Source organism: Carlito syrichta, unplaced genomic scaffold (assembly GCF_000164805.1).
Source record: "Carlito syrichta isolate Samal-C Ts95f unplaced genomic scaffold, Tarsius_syrichta-2.0.1 Scaffold288813, whole genome shotgun sequence".
Taxonomy (NCBI): domain Eukaryota; kingdom Metazoa; phylum Chordata; class Mammalia; order Primates; family Tarsiidae; genus Carlito; species Carlito syrichta.
The window spans coordinates 114926-142290 of record NW_007232909.1 but is presented as its reverse complement, the minus strand read 5'-3'; the positions used below and the strand labels follow the sequence as shown (position 1 = coordinate 142290).

The 27365-nt window shown below is 38.5% G+C and overlaps 1 protein-coding gene across 1 annotated transcript in view; it reads left to right on the top strand.

Annotated features, from left to right (window-relative positions):
* Positions 1-27365, top strand: part of GADL1 (glutamate decarboxylase like 1) — a 145426-nt gene that overhangs the window by 35509 nt on the left and 82552 nt on the right. The gene's annotated exons all lie outside the window — the stretch shown is intronic.

Genomic DNA, 27365 nt, shown 5'->3' with positions numbered 1-27365 from the left:
GGAGTTTTCAATTTTTCCCTCACTCTAAATTATTCCTTTTGAGAATTCCGAGATACAATGATTAAAATTACAGTTGATGAGCTCTATTGCCCACATCCTAACACAGGGATTGTGTTAGGGCAGTAATTGATGAATAGTGATTTTAATTTGGACTTACTTCTGTTAATGTAAGAGGATAAGTCTAGTTAAAAGAAAGAGAATTGCTTAGTGAATACACTGCAGTTAAGAGGAAAACTAATTCCCTAATTTGTGCCCTCAAAGCCCTAACGTTCACAATGCTGTTTTTCTGATTGGCTGGCTGGTAGTGTTTGCATTTTTAATTCCCAGTATTAATAAAGAGAACTGCTTCAGAAACAAAGCATGGCTGTTACTCTCGAAGTTGTACTATCACTAACTGTCTTTACATCACAGGGATAAAAAGAAAATCAGGGACTAAAAAAAAATCTGTGCTTATAAATAGGTTGATTTCAGACTTAAATGCTGGATCGACATGGCTGTTTTGGATCAAAGACACTTTTGATGCTTTTATCTAAAATAAAAGGCAATATATTCTAAGAATCAGTTGCATAGATGGAGGGAAATCTCAATCTCAGCTTTTTGATTTTTAGTGTTTATTAGAAGGAGTTTTTAGTTTTAAGAAGCTCAACATTTATATGAGAACATGAAGCATGCTAATCAGATGACATTTTAAGTACAGGTTCTTCTTCTCTGTTTCTACTTACCATTATATTCTGGTTATAACTCACAAAGCCTTTCTGTTGAACCCAGCAGCTACAGAGAATTCAAGTCAATTTTTTTTTTTTATTTTTGGTTTTTAGAAAGACTATGTTGACACTGTAGGTTTTTTTAAATGATGTCCATTTTTTAATTTCTGTTTTAGAAGTAATTCACATTCATCATAGATGAGTCAGGAAATGCAGATAAGAGAAAGATAAAGAGCTGGGTTCGGTGGCTCAGCCTGTAATCCCAGCACTTTGGGAGGCCCAGGCAAGTGAATTGTCTGAGCCCGCGGGTTCACGGCCAGCCTGGGCAACTTGGCGAGACCTCGGTATCTACAATAAATAAAAAAAAATTAGCTGGGTATGGTAGTGTGCTCCTGTAGTTCTGGTTACTTGGAAGGTTGAGGCAGAAGGATCGCCGGAGCCCAGGAGGTCGACCCTGGAGTGGCTGTGAGCCTGCCACTGCACTCCCACCTGGGCGATGAAGTAAGACTCCAACTCAAAAAAAAAAAAGAGAGAGATGAAGAAAAAGGGACAAAGTATGCTATACCTCAAGATGCCTTTATATACTAACCTATGCTTAAACACATTTAAGTGTGTATACATACACCATGTCTACTTTGTAATATGGACAGCACATTTTGGTTTTAGCATGCATTTTCTATTTAACAGAATTGTGAATACTGTTTTATGTCAACAGGCATTTACTACAATTTTTAACAGCTGTACAATATCCCATCATTTTGATATAAAACAAGTAACTTAGCCAACTCCTTATTACTGACCAATTCAATCATTTTAGTTTTTGGTGATTACAAATTTGGTTGCCATCTTTGAGGCTTAGTCTTTTTGCACATTTTTTAGTTTTCCTTTAGGATAAATCCCTAGAAATGGAAAACCCATGACTAGCTTTCATGACACTTTTAAAATACTAGTTTCCTAGTGTTTCTTCAAAAAAACTGTTTATATTCTCACTAGAAGTATATGTGTATGTGTGTGTGTAGTGTGTACCCCCGTGTTTGTGTTTTAGCCTTTGGCATCACAAGGATATTCCGTTTTGTCATTTTGATAGGCAAGACATTTACACACTTATGGACATAGCCACAAACATTTTTGTTCTAATTTTATCAATTGACATTTTATACCTCCTCAGGGATCTTCTTTGGCTTACAGTACTGACACACAGTTCCAGGCTACCTAGTTTCCAATATGAGGCCTTGGAGATAAGTTTGCATCTTCCCTGTCATCTTCCTTCTAGAAGAGGCTCAGAATGTAGACTCATTTTTTTGTTAGGAGAAGGAGTAGCAGGAAATAGAGGAATAATATGTTCATTCAATACATAGTCATTGAGGATATTCTAGGGACCACACACTGCAATGCAAAGGGGGGAAAAAAAGAGGAAAAGGAGACTAATGTCATCTCTCATTGTGGCGCCCCAGGAGAAGGCAGGGAATTTTTGCAGGAACCCTACACCTGAGAAGTGAGTTATTTCTCAGCCCCATTTTCATTTCTGTTCTGAATGATAATAGATATTGCAAATGACAACTATTACATGCCATCTTAGAAAAATTGAGCAAGAAAGAAGAAAGAGAAAGATTTTTTTCACATCAGAGAAAGTAGAACAAACTGTTTCTGCTTTTGTGAAGATTTCTTTTTCAGCTCTTGCTTTTCTTCATAGAGTTCCTATGAAAGTGTCATTAGATGGTTTGAAAATACTGAACAATCTGATCATCAAGGAAATTTTTTTCTCTCATGCCAGGAACACACATACTTTCTCTATACAGGTACATTATAAATTTCTTTAGAATGATAGCCTCCTAATGTGGCAAAAAAAAAGGAGAAGGTAGGTATTTAAAACTGAATAGAAATGAGAAGCATTTGACTTGTAGGAGAGACATCAATCTCTTCTGCTAGCTAAGTTCCTGCCAAAATGATTCTTCATGTCTTGGGTCTTCTTGCTTGAGGTGAGAAAATTCTTCCCAGACTTTCAGCAAAGTTGGGAATTATATCAAACTGGCAGAACTCATTAAATTCATGATTGGTAAATAACCTTTTTCTTTTTTAATTTCTGTGGTTTCTAAATTATAAAGAACAACAGGTAAATTTCTTTTCAGTAGGCTGTTGGAAATTTTGAGCATAAGCATATCTATATGGGTGCATCACATTAAAATGTTATCAGTAATAACAAACACCTCTGTCATTTCTGTTTTCCTTCTCTATGAGGTAAAGGGATATAATAATATTAGAGTCTCACGTGTTCAAAATCCATTATATCTTTCACTACCAAACAAACCAAAGAAAATTGGGTTTTAGGACGCATTTGCTGGTATTATCATTGCTTTTTTTTTTAAGTCAGAGTCTCACTCTGTCGACCAGGCTGGAATGCTGTGGCATGCTTGTGGCTACTACTGGGCTCAGCCTTCCAAGTAGCTGGAACTACAGGCTCGCCACCATGCCAGATTAATTTTTTGATTTATTGTAGAGATGAGGTCTTGCCAAGTTGCCCCGGCTGGTCTCGAACCCCTGGGCTCAGGCAATCCTTTTGCCTCTGCCTCCCAAATTGCTGGAATTATAGGCGTGAGCCACCATGCCCAGCAACCATTGCTATTAATTTTAACAAGGGAATTTGTACTTTGTTTTAGATCCATGCTCCATACAGCCTAGTTTACGAATTTTGTTGCTGACTATGGCCTGAAGAGATGTGTGACATGTAATGATGATTGTGCTGCCTGATTCCAATCCTTTAGTTACCAACTAGTCATAACTGTGCACAGGCTCCAGTGCAGGGCTTGAGCAGGTCTCCATCGGGACCTGTTCCACGATTCTTGGGATCATCTAGGTAGCAGACTGGAACTACTTGAGGACAGAATGGATCTTACCACTCTCGTCCCAATACTGAGTACAAATCCTGGCACTCAGTTAATGCTCAATAAAAATGTTTCCCGAAGTGACTAAAGTTGTATCTCTTTCCTACACCACCAAACCGCAACGTGTTTTAAGTTTGTTACCCACAGTGTGAAGCAATATGTCCTTCGTCATGCTTCCTGATCTTTCGTTTCCCAAAGCCTGTCCCTTCTTGCCAGTACATAGGAGTCTTTTTTTTTTTGATAGGATATGGAAATTATTGTCTGTCTCATCCATATGGCTTGATACATCCATTACCTCCTCATATCCCATCTCATGCAGGCACTTTAAAAATCTTTACTCCAGGCTGTGCCAACGTTTGGCCTTTTATCTACATGCCTCAGAAACCAATAATAAATCAGTGACTCATGCTTTCCTCTTTCAGAAACCATATTGTCTTTCCCTTGGGAAGTTATTTTTGTTTTAGTGTCTACTGATGCTGTCCTTGATTGGTGACTGGACAAGCGGAAGAGATACTTGCTTTTCTAAAGCTCCATTCTTGACCTCTTCTAAGGAACAGAATGACATTCACAATCTGCCAGTTAGCTGGCAATGGCTGTTTGTAATGTCGGATCCAGCATCTTGGCCAACAGTTTCCCAATTTCATCCTTGAATTCCTTCAAAACTCTTGGGCGACTGCCACCTGGTCCTACTGATTAAGCTACATTTATTTCGTCGCTTTGGCTTAGATGAATTGGGGTTCTGCCCACTATTGGATTTTATGTTTTCTGCCTGTGTATTTCTGGAGTACCCTGAGGGTATGGGAATCTCACTAGTGCCCTTCCAGGTAAAGAATTCATATATCTGGGCAGTCAGTCCATTTCGATATGGATATCCAACCTTTGCTTGTCTATCAGTCACCACAGAAGACTTCAGATTTTCTGGGAAATGACCAAAAGAGGAAAAAAAAAAATTGAAAATTCCACCCTTGTGTCCTTTTGTTATCTTTGTCTTGACAAATACCAGCAGTTTAAAAAGTATCCCAGAGAGAGGATTCTATTTACAGACTCCTTTTTTTTTCCATTCTACTTTATAACAAAACTGAGTAGGGTCCTGCAATACAGGAGGATTATATCAATTTAAATTTAAGAAAAAGAATGAAACATAAAGGTAAGGGCATAAAGGGAAACCTAGAATGAATGTAATGAAAAAATTTATGCCATAATTAGCATGCTACACCTGCCTCAGTGGGTAGGTTAAAATTTGGTTTCAGCATTTTTAAAGGATTCTAAGCATCTGTCTTCTTTTTTTTGCCTTTTTATTTTACTATTAAGTCATGAAGACAAGGCCTTCTCTTCTACTGCTATTCTATGGTATGATACTTGAGGACCATTTGTGTTCTGGGAATAAATCCTTCCATTCGTTTTCCTTGGTCCAGTTCTAGTTGTCATATTGGTTGTTCTCCAGGGAAGATAACTAAAAAACATACCTGATATTCCTAATTAGATTTTCTAGCTTTCTTGTCTCAAGGCCCCAAAATTTCAGAGTCAATTTTTTTCCCGAATTCTTGTCTTCCATAGCAATTCAAAGTGTCAATATTAGTCTATGGGAATAAAGAAAGTGTTTTAATTTGTAAATAAATCAGAAGTGGTAAATATATTTATTTTATGCTGACTTTTTGTAATGATACTTAAACCCTAATTTGTACAGAAATTGGTGGCGTATAATAACTAAATTAATTGTGATCTGGGTAGAAAAACAAAAACTCTATAAGTTAGCAACTTTATCTTTTATTTAGGGATACCAATGCCCACAGAAGGAATATCAGAAAATAAAAGGGATACCCTGGTCTTGAATCTCTTGCTTCCAAGATTTGCAGTTGAATATAATTCATGCATACAAGCTCAAGTACATGTACCTGCACACAGCAAACAAACTTCCCTTTAGGTCATAATGATGTTGATTGAAAATAATAATTTAGTGAGTTTTGTTCATTGCAAAAGGAACTCAGTATATTCTCTAGTAGTTCATTCTGGGGGCTATTTGGAAGTTGTTGGTTTTTTTCAATTAAAAATTATTATTGTGGAAAACAGCTTGGCGATTTCTAAAAGATCTAAAAATTGATCTTTCATATGACTCCGCAATCCTCCTACTGGGAATATACCCGGAAGAACTCAAATCATTCTATAAAAAGAGATACCTGCACACGTATATTTATCGCGGAATTGTTCACAGAAACAACAACATGGAACCAACTATGCTGCCCAGCAAAAGAGGACTGGATAAAAAAAAAAAACGTGGTACATATACACGATGGAATATTACGCAGCCACAAAGAACAAAATCATGAACTTCACAGCAACCTGGATGGACTTAGAGTCTATAATAATGAGTGATCTTTCACAGAAACAACTGAGTATCACATGTTCTCACTCATAAGTGGACCTTAAGCAATTATCGTAGTACTATAAGAGAATGATTGGCAGTAGTGGGAAATTGCCGGGAGGGGGGCGGGGAAGCGGGATTGGCAGTAGTGGGAATCTGCTTGGGGAAGGGAGACACACCTCATTAACAAGAATATCTGCATAATGGACATTTGTATACCTAGCCCTGAATTGTACCCCACATCTTTAAAATAAAAATAATTAAAAGGAAAAGGATTATTATGAAATAAAAGATAGATATAAAAACATGCATAAAATGTAAATGAATAGCTTTATTTGTTATAATATGAATAACCAGGTCATTCCCACACAGCTCAAAGGATAATAAAGAACACAAAAATTACTTGTAATCCACCAGCCAACGTTAAATCATTTAACATTTTCTTAATACTTGCATATCAATATATTAATATATCTATATCTATGCTGATAGATATTGATTAATACAGTTTGCTTCTATAATCAGTATCTTGCTTTCTTTATCCATGCCTACCCTTCCTATAATCTAAGATACAGAGACTGCTTGGGTTTCTAGAAGTTTATGAATATTTGTTATTTAATCATGGCCACTATTACCATGGAAGCAGGTCGTTCAGCTGCTTGAGTCCAGCTCAGCCATGGGCATTGTATGAAAGTCCATATATTTTTTTCAGAAGCCCTTTTTTCTTCTACAGGGAAATTTTCAATACTCCGTCCCTCACCTCAGTCTCCATCCAGAAATCTCTTGCAGCCATAATTATTCAGGTTATCAATGTCATGAAGCTAAATATGCCTTCTTCTATTAGGAGATATTGGTATTTGAAAATCTCATTCAGTCAGCTATTCTTCTTATAGAATTTTGTCATATTTTAAAAATACACATTTACTATTCATCGATAGACAAAAGTTTCCAAGTGAAACCAGACTTTTTAAAAAAACTTAATTAATTAATTATTTTATTTTAAAGATGTGGGGTACAATTCAGAGTTAGGAATACAAATGCTCATTATGCAGGCACCCTTGCTGATGAGGTGCGTTGCCCCCTGGCAGTTTCCCTCAACTGCCAGTCCCACCCTTCCCACCCGGCAGTTTCCCCTACTGCCAATCCCTTTCTTACAGTATTATGATAATTGTTTAAGGTTCGCTTATGAGTGAGAACAAATGGCAGGTACTCTGCTCTTTGTTTCTGTGATAGATCACTGAGTATGATAGACTCTAAATCCACCCCGAAGTCTGTATGTTTGTCCTTCTTTATGGCTGCATAATATTCCATTGTGTCTATGTACCACATTTTAAAAATCTAGTCCAGTGTCAATGGGCAGCATGGGTAATTCCATGTTTTTGCTATTGTGAATAAAGCTGCAACATGTGTGTGCAAGTATCTTTTTGGCAGAAGGAAACCAGACTTTCATATGAGCAAGTTATCCCATTAGATGTACCCGATGAGATCCGGTCTTGGACAAAGCCTACATGTCAACTAAAGGAAATGTGAAATAATCTAAAGTGAAAAATACATTTTTTAAAAACATAAGGAATTTCTTAATTCTAATAGTATATAAACTGGAGGAGAAAAAGTAGAGGAATGTGAATTAACGGTCAGAAGATTGAATAAGGTGACTGTCTAAATTGACATTTTATTTCTAAAATAGCCTCATTCATTGGCTCAGACTGCTGTGGGTTGTTTTGCCAAGTCCACGTTGCTGTAATTATTATGACTTCAGAATATGTTTCGTACAGTAGGGCGAGTCTTCATTTACTCTTTTACAAAATGACTTATTTATTCCATTGGAATTTTTCCTTAGGATTATATTAAACTTATGAATTAATTTGAGAAAATTTAACACCTTTGGATTATCATTTCAGTCTTTCCATCTAGGAACATTTGTTCGGGCCTCATTTATTTCACATGAATTTCTAAATTATAAAATTATTTCTAAATTTCCATTATAAAAAATTTCAAACACACACAAAAGCAGAAATGAACTCCTGAAAACCCATCACATGCTTTCAGTAAGAATCAATTCATGGCCAGTCTAGTTTCATATCTACCCCTCCCCCTTCTTCTTTGTGTAATTTTAAAAAATAACAGACATTATATTATTTTACCTGTAAGTATTATACTTCCACAGTTTCAATGATTTTTCTCATAACGGACCCACATATGTTTTTGCTAGTTACTAATAAGTTTTTATATTTGCTAATATCATTATGTACAACATCTTGTATTTTTCTTAAAACCTTTTAACTGCTAATGCAGTTGTTATAGAGGAAATGTGTTAAAGTGTTCACTTTATATTTAATACAGAGGATATATAGGAAATAGATATAGAGGAAATGTGTTGAAGTATTCACTTATATTTAATACACTACTGGATTTTTTTTTTTTTAGATCTGAGAGATTTAAAGTCAGTCTCTTGGATTTTCTGAGAATATAGTCATATCCATAGAAATTGTCATTTTGTTGACTTTCTAACATCTAAGTTTTGTATCAGTTACAATCACAATGCTCTGATAGAATTTCCAAAAATATGTTCAGTGATAATGGTAAGTAAAGACATTCTTATCTTTGTGATTTTATTGAAGATGCCTTAAAATATACATTCTTTATAAATCCTCTTGGGAAATTATCTAGGAATGAGTACTGAATTTTACCCTATTAATAAGGCAATTCTATCATTTTACTTCTCAAATGAAGTTAAATAGGAGTTATTAGATTTTCTGTATCAACCTCATTTTATTGCGCTAAATTATCATTTTAAGGTATTGATGGACATGTATCAATTAGGTTTCTGCCTATATATACAGATGATTGATCTACTCTCTCTCTCTCTCTCTCTCTCTCTCTGTGTGTGTGTGTGTGTGTGTGTGTGTGTTTTATCTTGGTTGAATTGTATCTTGAATGCCAGTTTTAAAATAACTTCTTTGTTTAAAAATAAATACTATAACATAGGAATCATCAGTTTTTAGAAATGCTCAGAAAATTTGATCAGAAAACTCCCTTGCTCCAAAAGATTGGGAGAGATAATTCTTTGACTGTGTGTTCATTTTTCACATTTTTATTGAATTATTAAGAATTTTCTGCTCCACTTGAGTCAACTTTAATAACGTTTTCTCAAATATTTCATACATTTTACTTAGATTTCCAGATGTATTAGCATAACATATGATATTTTCTTAATATTTTATCTCATCTTTTGTCTTATATCTCTACCTGAAATCTGAATTTTTGAATTTTTAAAAATTGTTTCCAAATTCAAGTTGCTTATCTTATTATTTTTTCTCCATGGGGAATCACTTCTTGTATGAATTTTTAATTCATATCTTATTAAATTTACTTAATGGTTTATTCATTTTCTTCTTTATGTTTTTATTCTGTAAAAATGTTATTTTTACATCTGAGGACAGTTTGAGTTCAACTCTTTAAGTTTTGTTTTAGAGTAGTCTCATATAAATTACTTTCCAGTTGATCTATAATAACAGTGTTGATTTACTCCTTGATCAAAAAATGATTTTACTCTCTCAAGTGCTTATGATATGCTATAAAATTCTGGTTTGTTTTATTGTGGTAAGAGAATGATCAGAATGAAACCAGAGATTAAGAGTGACAAATATTGACCTTTTAAACTCCAAAGTTACTCTTGGAAGGATATCTTTTCATCCAGAAAGAATTTTCAGTTAGTACCCTCTTTCCCAAGTAGATAAGCAATGCTCAGAGTTGGGGCGGGAGGGAGTGTCTGAAGAGGAAAAGCGTTAAGTGTGAATATGCAAACCCAAAGAATCAAGAAGGAATAGAATCTCCCTGTAAGTGTAAAGATATAAATATTCTTTCCTTTCTTGGCTCAAGTTCTAGGTGAGACTCCGGATGCTGGGAAACCTTCCCTTCCATCTCCCATGTCAATAGGATCAAGCAGAAACTAGAGAAGGCAGGGGGTATATCTAGGCATGACAGTGCCTGAAATAGCCCCAGATTTTCTTCAGGCTTTAAGGTGGTCATCTAAGAGTGACTGAAAATGAATGAGATAAAATGGAGCCTGACAATACAGGAAAGAAGTAAGGAGCATTTGAGATCTGACAGCCACAGGCCATGTCAGGTCTTCAGATATAAGTGGGAAGATGGAAAGTCCATCTTGGGATGAGCTAGGTATGGAGCAGGTGATCAGCATAGGACAGCAGAGACCACACTGAGAAGCAAATTTCACTCCTCAATATAATTTTGACAGATTCAGCAAAAAATACAAAAAAAACCACGGGAGACCCAGTTAAATTTGAATTTCAGGTAAACAACATATAATGCATATTTTTAGCATAAGTGTATCCCAAATATTTCATGGGACACGCTTATACTGATATTTTATGTATTTATGTTAAATTTATATAAAGTTCAAATTTAATGAAATATTATGTATTTTAACAACAGAAATGTTTTCCTGTGGTATTTGGAAAATTCACTATAATACTAAATAAAGAGCAAGAGAAGGAAGTAAAAAACCTGTCAGAGGAAAAAGCTTGATCAACAAAGTTCTATGTCTGAATGGTCTGAGAAATCACTCAGTTTGTGCTTTTCTGAAAGTGACCAGACCAAAGATTAGGCATTAGAAATAATGGTAGCTCCAAATCAGAAATGGTTTCAGTTAAAGAAAAATAAGGTGTCATTTTTATATGTCCAAAGTGATAAAATTTTGAAACTCATAACAATTATATTTGCTTTTAAGTTCATGTGACAGGTAAATTATGGCACCTCACAGTATGATGTTTACAACTCTGCCTAAGAGACCAGCACAGGCTGAATTAAACTCTCTCAGTCTTCATTTCAAATTCCCAGTTTTCTCCACCTCTGGTCCTTTTGACTGGGGCTGGGGAGTAGGGTAGGGAAGTGGTTCACTGTGTTTATCTCTGTGGATGAGAAGCGAAGTAAAGGGTTCTTGCGAACTAGAGGAAAAGCCTAAATTGTGTCTACTATAAACATCTTCCACCTCTTTCCGTGACAACTTACTAATGAACTGCTGAGTTTTAAACTTGGTCCAGAAACAGAAAAGGAACAAAGAAGATGGATTATATCTTCTCCATTTCTAGTTCGATAGCAGTTGTCAGAAAGAAGTTCACGGCTTCTGTTTTATAAGGCTACTCTTTCCCCAGTACATTTCATTATGCCCTTGTCATGGAGTAGCACATGTCACTATTATATGTCCTTTGGATCTTATTTTGACATATTCTTCCTCTGTTTTATTACCAGTTTTAGACAGCACCATAGTGCAGATTAAACCCGTGACATCCAGTTACGGAAATACCGATGCATTCATTTAGAGTACTGTCAGAATCTTTGTGCCATTTCAATATCAACTTGCCAGAGAGGTAGTGAAATGCAATAAAATACATAGCTGTTTTCAGAGCTAGTGAGAACCAGGAATTTATATATAATAAGAAAAAGATTGTTTTCTGCTTGTGAGATAGCAACATCAAGCCTTAGAGGGTTAGGCACTCCAATAGGTTTCATTTCCTAATTTTGAAATTTACAGGGCTCCTTCACTTATAAAGGGTTCATTTGAAATCCTAGAGGAAAATCCCCAGGGGAGTAGAGTTCTTCAAATGTCTTCTTCGTTTTAAAAGATAATGATTGAAGAAATGACTCACCCAAGACTGGTGGTGAGGTTAATTTCATGGAGCTAAAGTCTTAAGTATATTCTCGAGTCTGATACTGGCTTTACAGTATAACAACACATTTATGTGAACCCGTAGGGTTTAACTTGCCCTATATAGGGATTTTTTTTCAATGTCTCTATAGCTTTAGGCATTCTTGAGGGAGGTTGTCACTTACATGCAAGGCATATATCATAATTATTTAGAACCTAAAATGTCAGACTTTGGTTCCAGGCTAGATGAGATCATAGAAAAGACACATCTTTCCTTATTTTAACAGTTTTCCAGATTTTGTGAGGCACGGGGGAAGGAAGATGTCTGTGGTTCATTTTAGGCCACTCTGGGTGTGGGGCACTGTATCTGCCAATGCATGGTGACTTTTTAGAGGGTTTACTGAGGAGGGATAGGTTTGGGAACTGCATTAGTGACTGAATATGGGGCAGAAGTAGAGACGTAGTAGCCTTCATTCCATGATGCTGTAAAATAAAGTTATTTCCTGATTTCTGACAAGCATTAAACAGTCAGAAGTTGAGAATATGTGGTGTGGAGGGAGCTTGGAGGATGGGGGCAAGGAGATGTCCAGAGAATGATATGTGCCAGGTGTCTGGCACTAGGAATCAGTATGCCAGGAGATGGGGTTAAGAAGCAATTTCAGGTCTCATGCAGAGGTCTTTGAACATCATGTTAATGGTGAGCTCATGTTCCCATAGGCAAGTTGTAAAACTACAAAACTTCTTTGCCTACCTGAGTCAAGCATTAACTTTTCCAAGAGGTCTTCTTGCTTTCCCAAGATGCTTTAGAGATCTCTTGTCTAGCCAATAATTTGTTCATCACACGTCACAAAGTCCTCTAATGGTAAAGCTACCAGCCTGTCATCCACATTGAACTAAAGGCTCCTTAGCTGTCCTCATGCCCAATACAGGCCTGGCAAGTTCGAGAGACTGATACATGAGTTCATAAATACAATTACCTGTTTAATCTGCATGTCAATCTTCTGATGTAGAGACGATTACTCTGCCCATGGTACGGATGAGAAACCTAAATATAGAAATCATTAATAACACGCCCAAGACCACAAAGCTCATAACTAGGATTCAAAGCTGGTCAGGCTCACGCTACCACCCATGCTTTTAACCACACAGGTCATATGTGCCTAAATCAAGATGGCAGGTAATGGATCAACCTTGTTTCCTACCTGAAAACTATGAATTTTAAAGCCACATGGTGTACATAAATAGAAAATGTTGATTTAGAAAGATAAAGCCTTATTGTTTAATTCCCTTAGGACCTATACAACATGAAACAGTAATGCTAATGATTTCACTAATTCTAACTCATTTCCACAGCCAGTCTGGTTAAGCTGACCTATAAATCTCCTTCAAACTCAGTGGTTCCTAGACCTTTGCCTGTAGGATTTTCTCATTATACTTTTCTTCTTCCAGCCCAAGATGTACCAAAATTCTGTAAATATAGTCACTGTCTCCCATGATTTGCTGTCAAGGTTGTTCTAAATACACGCAGTTCTCTTTTCCCCTTTGGGACACTTGGAATTTGTCAGACAAGGGTTTTCTTGTTGATTTGAAAACTATAATCCTCATACCTAGAGTCCTAGGATGGGGCCAAAGAATCCTAGAAGTTATCTCTCTTTTTTTGAGTTAGAGTCTCACTCTGTCACCCAAACTGGAGTGCAGTGGCCGCTCCCAGCCACCGCAACCTCGACCTGCTGGACTCCGGCGATCCTTCCGCCTCAGCCTTCCAAGTAGCTGGAACTACAGGCGCACGCTACCCCGCCCGGCGAATTTTTTGATTTATTGTAGAGATGAGGTCTGACCAAGTTGCCCAGGCGGGTCTCGAATCCGCGGGCTCAGGCATCTTGCTACTTCTAACCCGCCAGAGAGCCCTCCTGTTTGCCTTTCCTCCCTTCCTCTCTCTTTCCCTCCTCCCCTCTCTCCCTTGTCTCCCTTCCTCCTTCTCTCTCTCCTTCCCTCTTTCTCTTCCTCCCTTCCTGTTCCTTTACCAGTAGAGGCTTCTATTTGCTGTTTGCATATAATGAGTTTTCAGTCTGAGATTCATAGCCCTTCCTGCCACATTATTTCAGCAAAGATCCTTTACAAATGACAAAATACAACCTTAGAATAAAACATAAAATGAAGCCAGATTTAACCAGTTTCATCACAGACTATAAATATTTTTAAGTTCTTGGGGTGTTGAGGGAACAATGGAAATTAGAAATGATAAGCCAGTATGGGTCTGGATTTTCAGTTGTCATTCCCTATGAAAATTGTATGAAATATTTTTCAAACTCAAAAAGGAAAATAAACCATGGCAATTTGATTTTCCAAACTTAAGTATCTCTTTTAGAAGCTAAATAGTTACTTTGTAAAAAGGATTAAAAGTTTGCCTTAATGAAAATGAAAGACAATTTTTTGTTCTTTTTTTTTTTTTTGAGTTGGAGTCTCACTCTGTCGCCCAGACTGGAGTGCAGTGGCCGCTCCCGGCCACCGCAGCCTCGACCTGCTGGGCTCCGGCGATCCTTCCGCCTCAGCCTTCCAAGTAGCCGGAATTACAGGCATGCGCTACCACGCCCGGCTGATTTTTTGATTTATTGTAGAGATGAGGTCTCGCTGCCCAGGCGGGTCTCGAACCCGCGGGCTCAGGCAATCCACTCACCTCAGCCTCCCAAAGGCGCGGGATTACAGGCTGAGCCACCAAGCCCGGCTCTTTTTTTTAATGAAAGAAAATATCTCTGGTTTTGGAGCTTTCGAGGAAATGTTTAACTTTTTCTACCCTACAGATTTGGAAATGGTTGTGTTATTGAGTGGGTCTCCTCAAAGGTATGTTTTAGAACAGGGGTATAAACATCATGACCCTTGAGTTAAATCTGGTCTGCTACCTGCTGTTGTAAATAAAGCTTTGTTGGAACACAGCCATGATATGTATTTAAGTATCAACCACAGAGTTGATTGGTTGTTGCAGAGACCACAGGGCCTGCAAAAATGCAAGTATTTGCTAGTTGTCCCATTACAGAAATTGTTTGCCATCCTGTTTTAGAACATTCAAAGGAGAAGTTTCTAGGACTACAGTTTGAACTAAGAAGTTCTGGAATTGAATATGATTTCTCACTGTGCAGATTAACCTATGAACCTTGAAACCTAGCAAGATTTGGGTTCAAATTATGCCTCTGTTTGGGACTGCCCTGTGAAACTTTGACAATTCACTTAATTAACCTTCTGAAACTCAACGCTTTCATCTGTAAAATGGAGACACCTATTTTGAAAAACTGCGACAACATTAAATGAGTAATGTTCAAAAGTGTGCTGCAATGCATTGTCAGGCATGCCATGAGCACTCAGTGAATTTTATTTTCTCTTTTCCTCTATGTCCAAATTGAGGAGTAAGCCACATGTATGCACACAGGTTCTTTGGTCTGAACAAATGTGCATTAGTATAGTGGAAGAATTATTTGCTGTTTTAGCACATTGCTATATTTTATCGTGTCTTTGAAATAAAATGCTTTTGTCTGCTACTTCTTTGTTTCTATCCAAAGTGCTTCCTGAATTTTAAACTATTGTTTAAGGCTAGTTTTAAGTAGGACTGCGCATGGTGATGGTAATATCAACAATTTCTAACAAAGCTTCAATGGGATTTACACAAAGAATAGGAAACTTGTGTTTCAGAAATTGCCTTCCTGGATAGCACTTTTTTCTCTATAAAACCAGTCTTCTACCTGTACACCAGGCTTCAGAGGCCAGACCTCTTGAGGATGCTCAGACTCTAAGAGATGTAGGCCAGAGGCCTTGCTGCTGAATGTGTAAAATTCCACTGGTGAAGGAACCAGGCTTTCGTTAATAGCATCACAATAAGCTGGAGACATAGATTGATTTTGTTGAATGCTGTGCTCTTGGTGTGGGTTTGCTTATCTAGCCTCAGTCCAAAGCAGCATACTCGCGCTGTGTCTGTTTTGTCCAATTTGAAAGAGAGTATTTACACACGTGTCTGTCTGCCTATTTTGGAGAGATGCAATGAAACCATCTAGACTGAAGAAATATGTGTTGTGTTAAGTATTTTTTCTAAGCATTTGCTTACACATGGTGCCACAAATCACCAAAATATTCCCGGGAGGTGGCCTGCAGTGCAGTGCAATATCATTACCCCCAATTTACAGAATGAAAGTGGGATACAAGGAAGCTAAGTGATGTCGTTGATAGTTACAGGTTAAATAACCAGAGTTCAGAAGCACCAATGCCTTTGCTCTGTTGGTTGGTTACCAGTGCTGCCAAAACATTGGCAAATTCTGTCATCTTTCTTCTTGTATTCCCTCCCAATGTGCATTTTGTGTGCAGACATGACTCCAGGCCTCACTGTGTTGCCTCATTGCATTTCTTCTTTGCTTTCATGGGTCTCCCACTCCACTTCCTCTTCCTTCTCTTTGTTCCACCTTTCTGTCTCTCTCCCTGCTCCCCCACCCACTCTACCACTCTCATCTCTCCAATCTTCCCCTTCTTTTTCTCCTCCCCTTCTTTCTCCATTCTTCTTCTAAGTCTACCATGTTGTAAACTGCCTTGAACCTCTTTTGCAACAAAAGGGTATAAATAAATACATTTATACCAAATAGAATCCTAGAAACTCAGCGTTGGAAGTAATGCAGGAAGAGCAAGATCACAATTCTTCTCATCAGAGTTGAGTGAACAAAGTTGTCTCATACCTGTGCTGATATGCTTAGTTAGCGTCTGAAAGCATGATTTTTCCCCATATCACAAAAACATAGCAAAGCCATACATTGACTAGATGAAGCTTCTGGGTTTCACTCTATATCCATGCCGTCATCTGTGAACACATGCTTCATAGCTTGGAACTACCCCCTCCCCTGCTCTTTCCACATTAAGACTCCAGAAAGATCCACAACCTATCCATGTTCTTTTGATTTGGGGGCATGGAGGAAAGCCCTTCTCTTATATTCACACACAAAGAAAACTCTGACGATGGGCACTAATCGCACCAAGAGAAGTCAGAAATATAGGGTTAAAAGTCACTATACTCATTGGTCTGAAGTCATATAGTCAATTGTGAGTTTCACCAGCTCTTTATTTTTCCCTTTTAAGGAAAGAGCAGAACAGTGAAATGGAAAACATCAGTACACATTTCATTTGTAATGATGTGTACTATGTAATGAAACCTTTGTTTCTGTTTCATGTGTAGTAGGGTAAATACTGTGTCACTGTTTCAAAATAACCTACGACTGTGGGTAGTCGAAGTTTGAAAAACACTGTCTTTAACAGAGAAAGTGTGCTGATAGTTGCCTAGGAAGAATCAGAAAAGCTCCATCTGCCCTAAGAGAGAAGCCCAATTGTACTATTTTTAAGCGCTTGTAGGGCATTCAGAGGCATTGCCAAGTGATCTCTGCACTATCAAATGTTTCTTACCTATTTATAGAGATACTTACACTTCTCTAAGAAACTGAGACCAACTTTCCTCTCTCTTGCAGGCAGTGCCATGGCTTAAAATTATTAAGTTGCATTTCTAAAAATATATTTTAGTTCAGTCTCCTCATTCCTAAATCAGCTCATTCTAACCCTTAGGAAGATTTACACTTCAGGAGAAAATGTCTCAGATCTTGCACTAAAGTATTCTACCCGTTCTCTGAAAATCCCTATTGGGTCTGCAGATCTGGTACTTAACAAAACTTTCTGGAATCTTCCAGGAGACTTTCTGGAAGAGGAAGGGGGGAGGGAGAATCTTAGTATCAGCACTATGTGTTCAAATATATCAGAGTAGTCTGTGGTTTTTACAGATGATAACCAACTGATTCTGCACCTGTGATGTCTTTACATTTCCTTTTTATTTTCTTTCATTTTATTTTATTTTATTGTAGAGATGTGGGGTGCAAGTAGGGGTTAACTACATTGGTAGGCTGCATGCAGGTGAAGTTTGGGCCTCCAACTTGACCTTATTCCCCTGGTAGTGAACCTGTTACACTTTATGTTGTCACATGTCCCTTACCCTCCTCCTTTCCTCTCTCCCTCCTCTAGCAGTGCTCAGCAACTGCCAATCTCTCCCTTGTGTTCATGTGATTATTGTTCAGGGCCCACTTATTAGTGAGAACAGGCAATATTCAGTTCTTTGTTTCTGTGATAGATCACTTAATATGATGGTCTCCAACTCTATCCAGTTTACTGTGAATTCCATGATTTTGTTCTTCTGTGTGGCTGCATATTACTCCGTTGTGTATATATACCACATTTTCTTTATCCAGTTCATTTTCAATGAGCAGTAGGGTTGGTTCCATGTGCTAGCTATTGTGAATAGTGCTGCAGTAAGCATGTGTGTGCAGGTGTCTTCTTGGTAGAACGATTTATGTTCCTCTGGGTGTATTCCCAGGAGGGGGATTGCTGGATCATATGGAAGGTCAATCTTTTAGGAATTGCCACACTGCTTTCCATAGAGGTTGAACTAGTTTGCACTTCCACCAGCAGTGGAGAAGTGTTCCCTTTTCTCTGCACCCATACCAGCTTTCGTTGTTTTTGATTTATTAATGATGGCCATCTTTACTGGAGTTAGGTGGTATCTCACTGTAGTTTTGATTTGTATTTCCCTGATGATTAGTGAGGCTGCACACTTTTTCATGTGTCTGCTGGCTGCTTGTATGTCTTCTTTTTAGAAGTCTTTGTTCATGTTCTTTGCCCACTTTTTAATGGGGCTGTTTATATATACATATTTTTTTTCCTTTCACCTTATTTGAGTTCCTTGTAGATTCTGGATGTTAGGTCTTTGTCAGATGCATAATTTGCAAATAACTTTTCCTATTCTGTGGGTTTTCTCTTTACTCTCTTGATAGTTTCTTTTCTGTGTGAAAGCTTTTTAGTTTGATGAGTTCCTACTTGCCTATCTTAGCTTTTATGGCATTGGCTTTTGGGGACTTGGTCAAGTATTCGTTACCTACTCTGATGTTCATTAGGGTGTTTCCTATGTTTTCTTCTAGGATTTTTACAGTTCGAGGTTTTATGTTTAGATCTTTGATGCATTTAGAGTTGATTTTTTTTTTTTTATGTGGTGATAGGTAGGGGTCCCGTTTCATTCTTCTGCATGTGGTCCGTCAGCTTTTTCAACATCATTTGCTAAATATGATCTCCTTTCTCCAGTGATTATTATTGGTGGCTTTCTTGAAGATGAGCATTTACTGTTTTCCTCCCCACCCCGCCTTCCCTCCCTTCTCCCATCCCCTGGACTTTCATTTGGCACTGCTGTTTTTTTTCTTTTTTTTTTTTTGAGTTGGAGTCTCACTCTGTCGCCCAGACTGGAGTGCAGTGGCCGCTCCCAGCCTACCACAGCCTCGACCTGCTGGGCTCCTGCGATCCTTCCACCTCAGCCTTCCAAGTAGCCGGGACTACAGGCACGCGCTACCACGCCCAGCTGATTTTTGATTTTTATTGTAGAGATGAGATCTCGCCAAGTTGCCCAGGCGGGTCTCGAACCCGCGGGCTCAGGCAATTCACTCACCTCAGCCTCCCAAGGCGTGGGATTACAGACTGAGCCACCGAGCCCGGGTTTTTTTTTTGGGGGGGGGGCACTGCTGTTTTCTTTGACCATTTTGCTGTGAAATTACTGTGGAGTGACAGGAGGGAAGCATAGCTAGGGAAACAGACAGAGAAGAGAGGCCAGCTGGAGGAGGCTGCAGCATGCGAGGACTGAACTTTCCTCAGCTGGGGTATGGCTGGAGGCACCTGAATGGTGGCGCCCACCACACAGGTGTGCCCATTCCTGCTTCTTCTACCTTGAGCTGGGCACAGAGCTGTAGAATCTGCTTAATAACTTAATGCACACTGGGGAGGAAAAGAAAATTTTGAAAAACATATATCAACATGCATAAGGAAAGGATAGACTGAACTCAAGCTTTGCAAAGCAATTTGAGAATTTTCAAAGGCCTTTAACCTGAAGGCCAAAGGTGGGAAACAAATAAAAGTATATATCATGTAAAATTTTTCTTTCGTAGTATCATGAATGAAACGAGGGCATTTTTTCCCCAGGAATATACTTTCACAGATGACTTTGAAGTTAAAAGCCTTATGACAATTAACTGAAACAAGAGAGGAAATCACATTTGATTGGAAACCTAGCACACAGTACCCAGAAACTTCTGGAAACAACTTGAATCAGGCAGACCACTGAGCCAGTTTGCAAAGAGGGCTGACAGCGCAGCAGTTTTTGAGAAGCTGGACATGAACTTTAGGAAAGGAGATGTTGAAATGGCAGGACCATGAGCTCAAATATGTCATTCCATGGCAGAAGAGAAAAGGGCAGACTATTGACCAATTCTTCAAAAGTTCAGTCACAAGCCCCATAAGTAAACTTCGTCCCTCACACCTTCCAGAAAATGCAAACAGTGGGGAGAAAGAAGGGAGAGAGGATTAGAGAACTAAATTAATAAGTAAAGGTTGATCTGTAGGTGATACTAGCGATTGGGAAATGCTTGAATGGAATGGGAAAGAGAGATGAATCAATTGATCAAAAAGCGATTCAGAACCGGTCATAGAAACAAGCCTTTTTGTCAGGATTGTAACCTCCTGCAGACATTGAAACCTCCAATGGACCACAGTGTGTCTGAAATTAGCCTTTCAGACTGCAGAGGAGAAGGCAAAGAAGAGCTCAGATTTGGTGACAAGTTCAAAAAAAGAATGGTGACCATTGATCAAAAAACAGTAAGTTTTTTTTTCCCCAAGTTGGATGCCACACCAGATGATTTTTTACAATTTTCTACACCGACAGAGAATGAAAAAGCTACAGCAGAAAGAAAATGAATTAAATAAATAAATCCAGAAAAGACAGATCAAAGACATGCCACAGGAGAAAATGAAAGATGCCAGTTTAAAGCATCCACACGTGAAAGAATACCTGCTCAGAATTACAGGTGAATGTATAGAGAGCAAAATGCAGAAATAACTGTGAGTAGGAAAATGAGGACTTGCTGGTTACAGTTGAAGGCAGAGCCTCAATAATAAGTGAACAGATCTTACAATAGAGTTGACTGGATGAAACACTCCACCATCAGTCAACAACTGTGCTTGAGAGGCGATCAGCCAGATGGAAGTTACACAGAAGAGCAGAGACAGGAGAGTGAGGATTGTGATGTTGCAAATGATTCTGATGATCAGCTCCAGTTCCTGCCATAGGACTTGTATGTGCTCTACACATCTGAAAGCCAAAAAGAGGGAGCATTTGTGACGCTGAAGGAAAAACACAGAGAAAGCCGAAAGTAGTGGATGGATGTGCATTTCGAGAAGTGAAGATAAAGGGTTCTGTTCCCGCTTTCCCACTTCATACATCAACATCTATTCAGACAAAAATGACAAAAGATTAGTAAAGATGGTGCACTGATGCAAGGACCTCAGTGTGTTGGAAGATAACTAAATAGTCTACTGGTTTCCACAGCCTCAACTACACCCATTTAAACAGATTTATTGGACCAACTGATCTGTACTTCAGCACTGGAAATATCACCTTGGAATATTCCTGTATTGTTCATGATTGCTTTGTTTCTCTCTTTCCTTTTCTCTTTCTCCCACCCCTCCCCTTCCTTCCTTTCTTCCCTCTTTTCCTCTTTCCTTCCTTCCTTTTTTCCTTCTCAGTTTATTCGTAGTTAAGCCTCACAGGGTGACCTTTTCCATGGTTCAGTCTGATTTGCTTCCTTTTGGGGAAAATAATACTAACATTGTGAACCTCTTCTTACTCTTTTCCCTTCACCCAGCATCAACTAGTCAGCAGTCAACACAATCATTTTTCTATATTTGTGTAAGAAAACTGAAACAATTGGGAAAGTTATGTCTGGCTATTTGATGGGCCCTTAGCCCTCAGTCTATCTAATGTATGCCCTGGCCTACTCTCATTCCACATGATGTCTTTAATGGTTTCCATTTAAACCACACTGAGACCTGTAAAGACCCACAGAATCTAAGAAGGCCGTCAAGTATGGGAGCTTAATTAAGGTCAGGCTTGACTCCATTTGGAGGATGAAGATCATGGACAACTTTTCCTATTGCTTTAAGATTTCTTGGAATGGCCTCAATATAATCTGTCAGCTTGATCTACTTCTATAACTCTATAACTGGCAAATACATCCCATTAGAAAGGGGAGGTGAGCAAGTGTTATAATATGTTCATTTCGTAAATCCTGAAGGAGTCTAGAGCTGATATTCTGCTCTGCAGTTTGCCTGGGGAAATAAAGTAAACCAAAGGAAGAATGGGTACTGGCAGCTGGGAGGAGTCAGAGGGCACAGGATCATGCAGGAGAGAAGGAATGATGGGTAGGATTTTGGCCAAAGACTGAGGGATGTTCCCAATTAATCATTAGATTTTTATAGTGTGTATGTATGATAGGGAAAACAAGTAATATTGTTTCCATTAGGTCAATGAGAAAATTGAAGCCTAAGCTGGTAAGTGACATGCTTTGAGCTCTGACAACAAATGACTAAATCAAAAGCAGACTCCACATCTGTTGATTCTCACTTTGTTCTGCCAGATCAGTAATGAAGTTTAAGTTGTAATATCTGGATGAGCCTGTGAAGACTCCTTGACTAATTATTCTTGTTGTGACACTTAAGATTCTTGGCGACTTGGCATTCTACCTTTCTAGCCTGTACTCTCGAGCTATGCCCCACCTCATTCATTAGTTCCAGTTATACTGAATGAATCCTAGCCTCTTTTCTATCCAGCTGCACACCTTTCAACTCTCAGATGACATATTTCTTCTTCTGAAAATCCCTGTCTAGCATCTCTAAGGCGGTAAAAAAATGACTTTCCTCTGAGCTCCACAGTACCTTGTTCTTTTTCCTATTCTAGTCCTGGACAGTAATTACCTGTTTTTCTGTCCCTAACTGAAACTTCTTAAGGAGAGTGACTTTCTTATTTACCACTACATCATCAGTGCCCAGCACAGCTTTTGACATATATTGAGGTACCAAAAATGTTTGCTCAATAAATAAATAAAGCCAGTCTCAGAGGGCATAATCATTTTTAAAGTTTACTTTTTTATCCTAGATGACAGCCAAGCCTTTCTTCTATTTGCAGCCTAAATATATTTTTGTGTATTCAACCAACAAATATTAGCTTAGATACTTAGCACCTCCATAGAGTTGCATGCTCAGACTCCTGGTATCATAGTGCTTGTTAAGCAATAGGTCCTTAATACATAATTTTGGAGTGAATTAACTATTACAAATATGATTAATAGGCCATTTTTCTAAGGCAGTTAATCTGGGCATTTTTTTGCAGGTAAATAATGGTGACATAGAACAGAATATAAGAAGAATTGTATGGAAAGACATTTTGGTAGCTTTTGGTTGGTAAGCTGCAAAACATACTTGCAAAGACTGAGAAAAGAGAAAATCTTTGTTGTGTACAAAATCCTGACTTAAAGTAGGTCCATGTGGTTGGTCACTGACTCCTGGAGAAGAGACTGCAGAATCTGGTCTGGCCTGTGGAAATAAAAAATGGCCTGGACAATCTTGACAAGGAGAATGTGTAACCTACTGATATGTTATATATTTTAAATGATACCAGATTCACAAGCACTCAGAAAAATTTCAAGATGCTTTATAAACAAGATATCACCACTAGTAAGACCAGAAGTCATGTTTATTGGACAAAGGCAAGGGTTTGAAACAGGATCTTTGTTGTTGTTCTGAGTTTTAGTTCAAGTGCTTTCTACTGCCATTATCTTTCTCACTAACCTCTCCAGTAAGTCTTAGTGAGTATTTATATTTAAAGTCTTTCACATATATTTAACTGCCCACAGTTGGTGCAGTAAAGTCTAACAGGTTGGAGCTCAGACCAAGCAGCTTTGGTTTGAAAACTAGCTCTGCCACCTGGTAGCCACATGACTTTATGTAATCAACTCACTGTTGCAAAACATGAACCATGGGGTTGACAAAAATAATTGAACTTATCTCATTGGGTTGCTGTGAGATTTAAATGAGTTCATACATGTACAGTGTCTGGAAAATACTAAAAGCTCAATAAATGTTAGCTCTGGTTATTATGATTATCGTGCGCAAGGTTAGGTATTGTGAACACAGAGGGAAAATGTGGTTTCTGTACATGGGTAGTATGCTTGTGCTTTGCCTCTTTCTCTTGACCGTATAATTCACTCTTTGCCTCTCTCTTCTTTGCTCTGCAAAAGGGCATGATTCCTAAAAGCTCAATTTCCCAGGCGCCCCTACCAGTTGGCTTTCTGCTATGTTCCGGCAGAAGGTTCAGATGAGAAATTGAAGTTGGGAGGCCAAGGGTCTCTCTCTGCTTGGTTGGTGTTAGAGAAAACCAAAGCCAGTAGTTAAAGTGGTAAAAATAAGATTTATTCAGAACCATTGCAATAGGAAGACAGATACCTCAGTTTAGAATGGGGCTCAATTCTGCATACAGCATGGACAAGAGGGGATTTATAACCAAACAGCAGGTTTTGGGGCTCAGTGGGTGGAAAATTACTAAGAAAAAATTAGGAAAGAAAGGAGCATACAGGTGAAACAAACCTAACAGGATTCTTGCTTCCCGCAGGCCAAGATAACTAGAAACCAAAGGTGAGAGACAAGGAATTTGGTCAGATATCAAGGGTGATCTCACAGCGGGGAGGGGGTTCTCTAAACAGACTCAACAAGATTCTCACTACAATGGGGCCATGCAGTGCCTACAAAGGTAAATGCCAAGGTGGAAGCCTATAGGGTTTAGAGGAGCCCAACTGAAGTTTAGTTAAGGGCAGACTCTTTGTGGGTAGCAACACCAGAAGAAGCTGTCTGTCCTCCGTTTCCCATCATTCTCTGAACAGAGCCCCTCTCCTTGCTCACTAGTTCCACATGAAAGCCTCAGTTCCCAGACTTCCTTCCAGCTTAGGGATGAGGGCAACACAGAATAGAACAAGAGGAGAAGACAGATTCCTGATGATGGACATTATTTAATCCTGGATCCAACTGTGTCTGAAGATTATATGTGACTAGATTTTTAAACATATACGAGCCTATACAAATACCCCTTTTGCATAAGCTTCTTTCACTTGCCACAGTGCAAGTCCTAATACGATGTCTACTAATCCCTGAGAACAGTTTGAGTTAATATCACAATAAAAAACTATTTGTATTCTCATTAGATACTTGGTTCTGTAAGCCATATAACTCGTATTTATTGTCCTACTAGGATTGAGTATGAAGACGAACAAGATAAGCGTAGTCCTTCTCTTTGATAGCACAATAATAACTAATTAAAGTTTTTCAACAATGTTAACTTTTACTACGCTTATTCCAAAATGTTGTTTTCTCTGGAGATCTGAGCATCTTCTCTTCGTTGATGTATGTCTTAAAACCAAAGAACATCTCATCCATTTTAATACAAGACTATAAACTAAAATGCAAAGCAGAAACTTTGGGAGGAAAGTTTTCATTTATTTTTGATAAAGTAAATCCCAAGCCTCTAGTAGTTCATTATGAAACCTTCCCAAGGCTGGAGCATTTTTCAGTGCAGTGAAATTAACTATGTCACTACTGTGGGACAATCATTCAAGCTGCTGTATGCTTTCTTGACTCTCCCCTTCTGCATTTGCTTGTGATGATGCAATTTGTCTTCTGATAATGAATGAACCTCCTCTTCCTTTCAGTCACTACCATAGGCCCTGAAACTTGCTCAAGATATGTCCAAAGTTCATTTGCTTTGGGGATCTTTAAAAATCTTTCATGGTTGATAGAAGTAAATTTATAATCATGATGCAAGTGCATGCATGTGTGCCTGTGCTGTGAATGTGTATGCATGCTTGTCCTTAAAATATATGCACTGGCCTTTTAATGTTATAATATGTGGTCAGGCTGTAGTTGCTATGGAAACAATAGCCAAATTTCCTGACTTTTGAGGGTAGGAACATGCAGTGGTGGCTGCTGCCATCAAAGCACAGAGATTACTAATAAAAATCTAAGATCGAAGAGTAAAGAATTTTTTCCACTTTAGCGTTCGGTCAGAGTAATCTGCTCTGCCCTGCATCTACCAAGAACACCCATCAGCACCGGGGAAGGCAAGCTAGTTTTCCTTTGATTATTATCATTTACTCAGTTTACTGTGGATACTGGTTGAGGGGGATTTGTAATTCTTGATTCTATTTGGTATATAATTTTTTACATAGCATAAAATCATGCATTTTGAGCACATTTAGATCCAGATTAGTGTCTGCCCAAGATAATGTTGCTATTAAGACAGCAAATGTGCACTTTCATTTGGAATTTGATATCTTAAGATTTTCTTTTCATTCTTTAAGCACAAGCTGGTTAGTCAAAAGAAGCACATTTAATCCATTCTCTGATCAGAAGGAACACTGTCTAGGACCCCAAGTCTATTGTGATGTTTCTTTGTGGCTTCCTGAGCAGCTTGAGTAGTTTTGCATTGTTTGGAAAATGCACCAATGAGAAGTTATGTAGCCGTGTTTATTCTATTCATACCACATGTCAGGGGAATGGGGGAGAATTATGGCAAATGGGAAGTAGAATCAGTGTCCTGATTGCTTAATGAGAGTACTGTGTACCCAGCACAATGGTAGTTTCCATGAGTATAAAGATGGGTAAGGAATGATTCCTGCCTTCAATAATCTGCTTGGCCCATGAGGAGAGAATATGAGGGGGGACCCCCCCAAAAAACCAGAATTATCTTTTTGAGCATATGCCCCTTGTACTACAGGCTTTTCCCAGTAGATAAGTATTCTAGAAACCCATTGGCATCAGCGCACCAGCTAGCGTTGTTGTGAGAGATGGTTTGTAGAAGAAACATCCTGAGTTGTGGCAAACAGGTGACTGGTTCTTCCACCATGACAACCCACCTGTCCATACCATGCTGAGTGTTCCACTTTTTGACCGAAGACGGCATGACCCCCATACCTCACCCTTCCTTTTCACTGTCTCCCCCGAATGACTTTTTGTTTGTTTGTTTCCCTGGATGAAAAAAGTCCTCAAAGGGAAATGTTTTGCTGATATGGAAGACGTGAAACAAAAAATGGCAGAACACTAAAAGTCATCAAAATCGATGAGTTCAAAAACTGTTTTGAGTAGTGGAACAAGTGTCTTGATAGGCGTTTTGCATCCAACGGAGAGTGCTTTGAAGGTGACTGAAGTTTAGATGTGTAAACAATAAATTCACAAATTTTTATAAATAAATTCTGGGTTTTTTTTTTAGCACCTCCTCGTATACTGGGAGTGCTCATCGAGTGAAGAAAGCACAGAAGCAAGGCCAACAAATGCAGCCAAATATCAAAGGAAAAAATGAGCCCAGTGGGATGGACAGATAAGGAAGCTGAGGGGGAGAAAAACTTGAGATGGAACTTGGTGGAAGGACAGATGTAGAGAAAGAGAGGAGGCCATGTTTAGTGTCAGTCAACTCACAACTTATAAATAAGCTGCACATTTTCTTTCTTTTGAATGGGTCAAATATGACAAAATAGAGACAAGCTCAAGCAAATGGTGTGAGCAAAAATGTAAGTGGGACATGATCTCGGGGTTTGGGGACCCTGTGTATTTTGGCTGCGCTGGGGAGCAGAGGGTTCTAATAAATATTTTTCACAAATGAAGATGCTCAGGGAGTTGTGAGTTGTGAGAGCTGTGAGTGATAGGTTAGGAAATCTGGACTTTTATAGACCCCAGATGACATTGAAGGTACGTGGTTTTAACTCTAATCATTTGGGGTCAAGGTGAAGACCCCAAGATGTTGATAAACAGAATAAATTGTCACC